The sequence below is a fragment of the Monopterus albus genome, unplaced genomic scaffold (assembly GCF_001952655.1).
Source record: "Monopterus albus unplaced genomic scaffold, M_albus_1.0 scaffold31.1, whole genome shotgun sequence".
Lineage (NCBI taxonomy): Eukaryota > Metazoa > Chordata > Actinopteri > Synbranchiformes > Synbranchidae > Monopterus > Monopterus albus.
Window position 1 is genome coordinate 1,155,368 of NW_018127911.1, and position 10,435 is coordinate 1,165,802.

General features: G+C 41.6%; 1 long non-coding RNA gene across 3 annotated transcripts in view; it reads left to right on the top strand.

Annotated features, from left to right (window-relative positions):
- The first annotated feature begins 1,207 nt into the window (after positions 1-1,207).
- LOC109958178 (uncharacterized) overlaps positions 1,208-10,435 on the top strand; it is a 30,405-nt gene continuing 21,177 nt past the window's right edge. For all 3 annotated transcript variants that reach the window (XR_002274638.1, XR_002274639.1, XR_002274637.1), the window contains exon 1: positions 1,208-1,598. This is a non-coding gene — a long non-coding RNA (uncharacterized LOC109958178). The remainder of the gene's footprint in view (positions 1,599-10,435) is intronic.

Consider the following 10,435-nt stretch of genomic DNA (forward strand, 5'->3'; position numbering starts at 1 on the left):
CTGCTCCCTGATTTTTGTTCGACCCTCGCGGCGCATCACGGTAGCAGTCATTGAATGTGAAAACAAGAGAAAGCTTTGCGGAATATTGATTTAATGCCGCAGTCTGTGCAAGGGAAGATGCACGCTCCAGATTACACGCGCTCTATTTCCCCCCCATACAGAACCTGGAGTTCCTCTGCCTCCACACTCCAGAGAATCAGATAGAGGATGTTCTTTTAGGTGTTGCTGCCTTCTACGTAGTCCCACTGTGCAGTAAATCAATGTCAAAACACAAAAGAGGGTAGAACAGCATGGATATGTAAAACACAATATGCCTTCTTTGTTTATATACATGTAAAAGGGATGTTCTTGCTTTAAGTGTAGCACATTTAGGTAGTATCCCTTTTAATTAGTTCATTGTCTCCTATTAGCTTCAGAACTTGTGATAAAAAACCTCAGTGGGTTTTAATATAAAGTTTGCCTTTCCTCCTCTTTTGTTACAAGTTTTGTCATTTACCTGTGAAATTGACTTGCATTTGAGGTCTACCTGCTGACTGCTTTGTTAGTTATGTTGTTAATACTGTTCCTGATCATCCTGCATCGGTTCATTATCCAGAAAATTATGTAGGGCAATAATGAAACAAATGAAACTTTAACAAAAATTAGATCATTAAATCCTACTTTTGTAATCAAGTAACCTACAATATAAAATGTTGTTGTGCTTTTTATGTTGGATCACACCAAAATCATATACAAGTATGCACGTGTTTTCAGTTTACAGAACTACATTTCAAAATAAAATATTAAAAACGTTATCAGTGCTATATGAACTGAAAAAACAAGTTAGTGGAAACTTACAGTGGCTAAATTTATGGAATGAAGGATGACTGACTGAAGATATTATGCCATCTCCCACTGTTTCCGCGTTTCTTTTTTCTATTTTGTGTCATCTTTACTATGGCTCATGTTTTCATAATCCATAAACACATTTTGCCTCACTTCAAGCTGACAACGACTCACAAACTATGTAGACTCACCACACATTTTCAGTCGCTCCTCTCTCCATGGAGAGGGAATGTGTGCATCCCGCTACGCTGCCCTCTGTGCAACTCTTGCGTCGATGGCAGTAACAGAAGATCTTTAGAACAATTTGTTAGTTAATGCCCCCCCCACCCCACCCCCGGCTGCTGAAAATTATGAACAGTGTTCCGCACTCACATTCTTGCGCACAGCCATGAGAGGAGGCGCCTCTGCTCCGGTCCTGGGCCAATGGTGCATAGAGCAGCCTTATCATACAATATACCCGACTGGCCAATGACGCACCTCTCCCCGGCTCACATGACGCCTTTCTGTGCGCTCCCACTACTCTCAGCACTCAATCCCGGTGAGTGAAGGCGTCATTGAAGACCTGACAGCGGCGGAATCGGACGTCTGCTGTTCTCGGCAAAATGAACCAGGCGTCGTCGTGTGTACATTTTATCGCCATCAGATGAGGCTGACCATTCGGTCGACGAGAACCACCCCGCTTCGCTGGAGGAGCAGACTTTTTTTTTCGTCTCCAAACGACCGGAGAGGCGCAGGGGCGAGACAATAACGGCCAGAAGTTATTGGAATGAATCGTAAGTAGGCGGTATTTTTTAGCCTTAATCTGTTATTTCTCTTTACTGTTATGGAAAGTAATATTTATTGCCTTTTTGGAGTCAACTTCAGTTTGACATTTACGATTCCGCGTCACTTTTGCACCGTTTGTTTTCTGTCCCTTTTTGTTTCCATTTAAAGGTGAATAAAACATTTAAAACACTTTATAAGGTTCCATCGCTTTTAATTGATATGACTTCACTTGATTTTTCTGTGAGCTCTAACTTCATCATGTCCTGTCGCCATTCTTTGTGCGTCTGTGTGAATGCTCTCATTGTGGATGTGTGGCTGTCTTCGCGTAGCGCCATAGCATGAAATATAGATAAAAAGCACAGGGTAAACTCGCTGACCCCAGGCAGGCAGGCTGTGCAACCGGTCCACACTGCTCAATGAGGAAAACAGAATCTGTACTTGAGGCGCACTAACATAGGGCTGCACTTTACTTCAGGCAGGGCAAACAAGGGTGGATCTTCAATAGCCTTATGTGTCAGTTCAAACGCATTATATGACCAGAACCAATCCCTTAAATTCAGATTGAGGTCTGGTGAAGAGGAATAGGGTTCAACTCAAATGATTTTTTTTTTTTTGAAACGAGTTGCTCCACCTAACAAGCATTTATGGCTGTTGTTTCCAGTGAATTTGACAGACACTCTGAGGCCATGTCATTCACAGAACCTTTTTTTATTGATTGGACATTAAGGTGGTAGTGGGGTCAGAGGAGGAGGGGGGAGAGGCAGTGCAAATTTTATGTACATTTTAGAGTCAAAGCAACAATGGGTGCCCTCTGATTTCTGCATAATCAGAGTGAAAGACTGGGGAACTGGGGCCATTTGATGTTTTGAAAGGATTCAGATGGCTTTAATTAGGACTTATAAAATCTGTCTGCCTCATTCTCTGAGGCAGTGCTCTGGAGGAGTGAGAAGGGAGGGGGACTAACCTAAAAAAAAATTGAAACTCACTTCAGCAAAGAATAGTCTAATCAAATTTTTAAACCACCCCTTTTTCTTCTTGTTGCTCCCTCCCTTGCCTCCCACCATCCCTTCCTTGATGCTGGGGGTATGTAGGCAGCCCTCTTCTTCCCTCTTTGTCTGACTGCTGTGTTATCTATACTCACCCCACTCAGTCCTCCCACCACCCTCAACCTAACTACCGCCTACAGTCAACCCAACCCCAGACACCTGAAGACTAGACATAATGATCAAGAGAAGTTCCAGTCTGTCTGGGGCGCTGCTAGTTGCTTTAGGTTTTCTTCATCTTCTCCTTCTTCTGCTGCTTTTTTTTGTCCTCCTGTTGGCCTGGCTGGCCCTGCCTGTGCCTCTGTCTCTTTCCATCCACAACAAAGGCATGCTATGTTGTTTGTGAGTTTGTGCATGTGTGTGATGGGAGCAGGGTAAGGGGGGCTCATTTTTATCGCAGTTTCTCCTGTAGCTACTGCTGTATATGGATCATGGACGGAAGGTGGGGTGACTCACACAACAACAATACGCACACTCATCAACATCAAAGACTTTTGAGTGTGTGCATGAGAGTTCAGTTATGTTTTTCTGGCAAGTGTCTGCAAGAATATAAGTGCCTGTTTGTTTGTTTTTTAATTTATTCAAAGCTGATGTTTATGTGCTGTCCTACTTGGCATTTTTAGGGCACTACTTTAATTGTACCACATCACTGTATATCACAGAATTTCTCTGTACTACGCACACGAAACACTGAAGCTTGATGTTCTCTTTGTTTTTAGTTATTCCGGTGTAATAATGTTAACACTGAGGCTCGATCTTGGAATTCTAAAGGATTAGGTCCATTAAAACTACATTGTCCCATTAGTAATGATTCAAAGTTGAATCTTTTGAGCTTCAAAAAACACAGAAAACATCATTCCTGCCTGAAGATTCCATTTTTTTCTGTACTGGAGGTTTGAAATAAGGACCTTAGTCGCACTTGACTCTGATGGTTGTGGTCTTTGAACTGGAGAGTAAAGCAAGGTGGCTTCTGATGTTGAAAAATAGGAAGTACACAACACTAATTTGAGGTGGGAGTTGGTGAAAATGATTCAATATGCGGATTTGTTTGACAGACAAATGCATCTTCGAGAGTGTTTTCCTTGTGAGGAGTACACGTCTTTGTTTTCTCGATGTGTGCTGGGTAGGGATTACATCATTTGGCTGCTGCTGGGTTAGCTAGATAATCAGCTAGCTTGCTTAATGGAAAATGGCTGGTTGGTGTGGAGCCTTTGTTGGACTTTTTTTTTCTTTACAGCGCAGTGAAAATCAGAACATATAATTTGTATGCAATGTTTTTCTGTTTCCCGCACGGGGCTACTAATTTTGTGCATATTTTGGGTGGTTATTCCGAACAGTGTCTATTTTTGATAAACATGTTTTGTTAGAGGATTATCCCCCAACAGCTGGAATGGTATCCCAACCATGTAATATTATCAGATATGATGTTTTGAAGAGCAGGCATTTGTACAGAGATCCAGCCCAAATCCTGCCATTTGTTTGTGTGTGTTTTCTGCAAGCTGAGTATGTGTATCATAGCATCAAGAAGATTGAGGATGTGTCTTCTTTTGCTACCAGCCTTTGAAGGGGAAGTAATAAAAAGCTCAGTGGGTGCAACAAGCTTTTTTTTCCCCTCCAACACTTTGAGGCTTTCTACCTGGAGATGAATAGGAGGCCCCTCCATAACGAAGGGAGAGAGGAGAACATTTTATTGAAGCCTGGGGATGTTGGGGGATGCGCCATAGCTTATAGACACTCATTGTGAAATAATCCAGTTGTACTAGTTTGCGGAATAGCACTATCAACTCTTTTTGACACAAAAATAATTATGTTAGGTTCTATAAAGATGCAATTTCCTTTAACGTCTCAAATCTGTCAACATGTTTATATATAAATGTATTAAGGTTTAAGTAGGTCAAGTGGGTGTTATGTAAACATTACCAAATTGTCACGTTAAACCCTGCTTGAAATAAAATGGTTTCATAGTGTGATAGAACAACATCAATGATAATAATACTGGACAATCACAAAGCCACAGATTAGGACTTTCAGTAACCAGATTTATGCATTAAGGGAAGACATGGTCAGGAATGTAAATGGCAAAGTCATTCAGTTACCACTGTGCCCTTTCCTGGGAAAAGTCCCCAGCCATGAAGAGGTTAACTGTTTTTGAATCTCTGTCCAAGGGGAGAAAATGGGTGAATGAGAGGGATAATTGAGCTGCTGATAGTTGAGTGGGTTATGGATTACTGCGCTTTTCCCAAGGAGAAAAGAAAAGGAGGTGAACGGGAGAGGAAGGAAAGAAGGAATGGGAAGGAAGGGGTGTGAAAGGCCCATGTTGTGCGATGGAGTTGCAGGGGTTGTCTAGCCTTCTTAGGAAGAGTGAGAATTCCAATCTGGTTTAGCCCACAAGTTGACCTTTGACCCCTCGCATGCTCCTCCCTGCTCCAGGTGCAAGCCCTCACTGTTGGCAGTTCACACACAGCCACACACACACACACACACACACACACACACACTACAAGCTCATTTTTCACACATTCTGCGAGCACTGGGGTAAACGGTGTATGGAACGCCACCCCCCACACCCCAAACTGGCTTCTTTTTCTTCATGCCATTCTATTGTCAAGGTTAAAGATCTATGCCTGCTTGGGGAATGTTGTGATAACATTGGACCCTCTTTCTTTTCTTTTTTTTTTTTTTGCTGAACCATTTTTTTGCCAAGAAAATGGATGACTGTCTTTAAACAGAAGAAAAAAGATGATCTCATATGCTGCAATAATCACGGGAGTGTTAATCAGAGGGATGTCATGTATAATTATTATAATGTTTGATAACACCACCGTGAACCACCTCAGGCCATTAGAGAAAGTTTCCTCGATGCTAATAATGGGTGTTAATAAAATTCAAGAAAACCTGAATGGTACGAGCCCTCTGCATGGCCCACTGGTTAAAGCGCTGTAAGGTTAATGAGCCAATTTACATACTTTTTGCTGCCATCTGGATGGAGTGACAAGGCAGATGCTCCCTACTCTGTGCTGTTGTGTTATGCTGTTCAACACGGAGGAATGTGCTGGGTCCGCAGATTTCGATGATCACATTTAACACAAAGCCTGTGGTCAGAAGCATTCATGAACTGATCAATAAACTAAAAATCAATGCTGCTGAACAGCCCCGCAGACAGTATTGACCAAACTGTTTTGTGGTCTATGTTTAATTTCATTTAACCTTTAACATATGTTAAATGTAGTCGGTATTTATTTTGTTAATTAATTTGATGGTCACGAACCTTAGTAGGTATTTTTACAGTTAAGCGTGAATAGTCCGGACCATCCATTTTAAAATAGCCCGGGAGAGGGGTGTTATCTGGGCCTCACGCAATGAGAAACCCAACAGGGGCAATTCAGAAAAATCACCACAGATGAGGCTGGTGACTGGAGGAAAAAAAAAAAAAAAAAAAGAGGATTAGCGTCTGTCCACCTCTCTGCCAACCTCATCTAAGTGATCGCATTACAAACAGAGCGTTCTCGAAGTGCTCTTTTAGCTGAAGAACAAAATGAGGTCTGTTGTCGATCAATAAAGCAGCGTGAAAGCAGAGGGATATACTTAAAAAATCAAAGGCTCGGGCTGGCATGGTCATCATCTCACCCTGTCTGCTGGAATCAGATACGGGAGCACGGGGCCTTGCAGGAAAGGTTGTTCAGCCCCAGGGCAGCTCGACTTGACAGATATCCCTCCTGCTGGCACCCATTGGAGGCTGATTTGATCTGCAAATGGACAAAACCAAAACATCTATGTGGTCCCTCTCTCATACTGTACATGTAGAAAACCAGCTGATGGGTAAAAGAAAGCCCAACATATAAACCCCGCAGTGTGTATGAGGAGAAAACACAGCTATTTCTTTAAACCCCTTGTCCTCCACGGTTGATGGCTCATGCTTCACGTACATGATTTAAAGTAAAGAAAATCACCTCAATTTTGGTTTGACAATGTGTCAGAGCTGGTGCAAGTGTTTGTCACAGATTAGCTTTTTGTGCCCTGAGGAGAGAGGGGAAAAATAGGGTGATGGTGGGGGGTGGCAGGTCAGGGATGGGGGAACAATACTGCTGCGATGTCAGTTGAAAGAAGTCATTTGCACAATTTTTTTGAAAGCAGAATTTGTCCGGTCGGATGGTTCTATCAAAGCCTAACAGCCATAGTGGAATGCGATTTAAACGGTGGGGTAAGCTACAAAGCCAGCTAGATGTCGGGTTAGAGTCATTTCTCAGCTGAACGCTCTCAGGTAAATGCAGATAATGTGCTCTCAAGTTTTTTCTTTCTTTTTCTTAAAGAAGTCTCAATGCTACAGACAGCTCTGAGCTTACACAACCACTGCCAGAGCTTTTGTTCTGAGAGCTAAGCTTGTACAACATTTATGTCACGAAGATGAACAGACATCATGGATGCACTTTAGACCTGTGAATTTCTCCCACAAAAACTGGCTCAGAAGAAAAAAAGCTTCTTGCACTTCTTAAAGTATTGACAGCAATTCTTTTCAACTCTTATCTAAAGCACTCTCAATTCTGACTTATAAAACTTTAAACATGAGAGTAGTAAACTTGCATATGATGAAAGTTCAGGTCAGTGAATGGAACATGTAATAAGAGGATGAGTGCTATTTCTCAAGTTGAAACCTTCTGTTCTCTTGCAGTGGAGATGAAAGAGTTGCCTCTACCCTTGTCTGTTGTTGTCTTTAGTTTCAGAACCCCCTACAGTATTTCCTGGTGTCTCACTTCTTTCCGAGCCATTTATACTAGAAATCTTCCTAAGGATGAACCACACATTTTGGGTTTTATCGTCGACAAGGGAACATTGGGCATAATGAAGTTCTGTTTCCCAGCATGAGTTTGGGAGGCTCATGATTACAAATGCTCCTCTCATTGTCTCCCATCATCTCCTGCCTAATTGAAGACAATATAATGAGACAATGGGGTCTCGCTCATCATTCTGCATCAATGGCATGCTCTGTGGAACGTGCCAGGCTGTTGAAAGCGGGGTGGCGGTGGGAAGGGTGTGTGTGCGTGTGTGTGTTTGAGTGGATATTTGAATGTGTTCGGTCTTGTTTAATTTGGACCAAGAAGATGGACAATTAAACTACAGCTCCCGTGGGGGCTGTTCATTTTGGTCACCTTCCCCACTTCATGGCCGCCCGCCCTTGTAAATGCTCCTGGATGTGTCTGGGTCATGTGTAAAGGGGTGGGTGGGATTTGTAGGCGGGAAGGAGATTGGGCAGGGGTCTGCCTCTGGAGAGGTCGTCTCAGATGATTAGAGCAGCCGAGTGGGGAGAGTCCCTCAGTGGCTGGCCTCCTTCAGCTGCCTAATATGCTCTGAATAAGTCCCCCTCTGCTGTGCATTTGTTGTAGGCTTTGGCAGGAGGTGGGGGCATTATGTCTGGCCATGGTTTAGAAGTTTTTGTCATCTGCCCCCTTGAGGCTTGCTCTGGCTCCTTTGTCTGAGCATCAGGCATTAGTACAATGTCAAATTGCACAATGTGCCTGTGCAATCAGGGCATCACGGGTTAGGAACTGACACAGGATTTCATGTCTGGATTTTTATTCTTTCGGCAACTTAATTTTAAGGTCAAGAATTAAAATAGTCAATTACTCCATACATAGTTTGTAATATTGTTTTAATTTGCAGTAATATGCTTATTTTGTAGTCAACAAATCCACAAGCCACTTAAAATGCTCATTTAAAGCATTAACAGCAGTTACTGTATCACGCTTTCTGCTTCATCATGTAGTCAAATTATGCTTCTTTCTGTAAATGACTTGCAAGACAGATGACGTATGACAATATTCTCTGAATAATATCAGGTAGAAGCACATTTATTTTATCTATGAGTAGACCAAAGGTTTAGTTTTGAGTTGCTAAAAATAAATTTATCTTCTATGATGCACTAATGTTAAAAATAAACCTACTGTGAAGAGGAAGAGATGCTGGTTTTCCTACAGAGCTATCAATAAAGTAGAATGCTTTGCAGTCACAGTTCGCATTTGATCTAATATGTTATTGCTAGTGATAGAAATCCATCACACCTTTTAACAGCTTTGCCCTAATTTGAACAATGAAGCACTATGGCTTTGTTTGTGCCCCAGTCTCACTTTATCTTGGCACATATCACAAAAACATCAATAACTTACTGATTTGCTCTTTTTCATGTGTGAAAGCTGTCAAAACATTTTGGAGAGGTGCAGAAATCATTTAAGAATGCTGATTTTATAACACCTGTGGGCCATGCGTTAATAGATAAAGATTACTTTAATTCAAAGATTTTATATCAGTTTATAAAGAGAATCCAATTCTTGATAACCACATATAGAGTGTAGAGTTTATAGTGTAATGGTCTTCTATGGTTTCACACAGTGGATCTCTTTATGAAATTTGAAAGAAAGATACATTCATCTCCACACAATGGCTAACAAAGAGGGCACTGAGCCCTGGCCAAATATCACAAGTTACATTGAAAACAAACAAAAACGGTCTTGCTGTACACTGAGGGGGCAAAACCTTGCAGTCACTGATAGCAGTTTTGCACGATTTGGGCTCTGAGGGAGAAATGGCTTCCATGGCTTTGCATTCAGTTTCAGTCCATTTGGCCATTTAGAGAACCAGGAAAGCAAAATAAACCCTAATTTAGCTTTAAGAATTAAAAACCCACCCACATCATTATATCAGTACAGGGAAAAAGTCATTCCAGTCTAAATGTTGTTTTTTTTAATGCTTTGGGCATTATGAATCATTATTTATTATTTTCAATATCTGCTCTTCTCAAGTCATTCATGCTACTAGACAAATTTTGACTTACCAAGATACACTGCATTGATTTCTTGTATCACATTTGCCACAAACACAACTCCTTATAATGTGCAAAGGTGTGCTATAAGTTTTGACACCCCTTTTTTTTTTTTCTTGCCTTTGATTTGCTCTCATGAGTAGCACTTTTAGGTGTTTCTCTTGCAGTTACGTACCCCCCACAGACTAATTGACAGAAAACATTTCAAACAAATATAAGAAGTGCACTTGATTTGCCTCGTCTGCTTGTGGAAGTTTTTTTTTCTACTTAATTTGACTGTGCCTGAAGATATATTAAAACCATTTTATAAAGATTTCTGAATAAGCCCTGGAGATGTTTTTTATAGCTTAGGTTTTAAGGTGTGTGATAGACATATTAATGGGTGTTTGTGTGTCTGTTGGGAACGAGGGAACGAGTAATTACAGCTGTGTGTGTGTAATTGAGTTTTATTTTCCTGTCTACAGGGTTAACTTTCTGGAGGTTGGGTTGTTTTTTTTTTTGTGGGGGGGGGGGGGCTGCTATGACACTGTAGAAGAGAGGGGATAGTTGTAGCATAAAATCACTATTTGTTTAGTTTTTTTTTTCCAGATTTGTATGGATGGAAGAGGCTGTATGATATTAGGGTTAATGCCCCAGCAGATACTGTACATCAGTCTGTGCAAATTATCTATCAAGTGAAGTCAGACTTTTTTCTGGTGGTACAAGACAACAAATCCAGTACAGATGATTTTTGTGTGGACAGAAAGCCTTGAAGGTTTGCATCATGTCTGCCACATTCTCCCCAAGGGCATTATAGCCTCCTCAGATCCAGAAACACTCGCACACGCATGCAAGCTACCATTTTTCCTCACAGCTCGGCAGGCATCTGTCTTCATCTGTCCTATTGATTAATGATGCAGGCGCAGTGGGGTGTCCAAGAGAGGCAGGAGTCTAGATCAAGGCTGTAAGCTGCAACCCCTGGCAGGCAACCTACACTCACGTACAAATG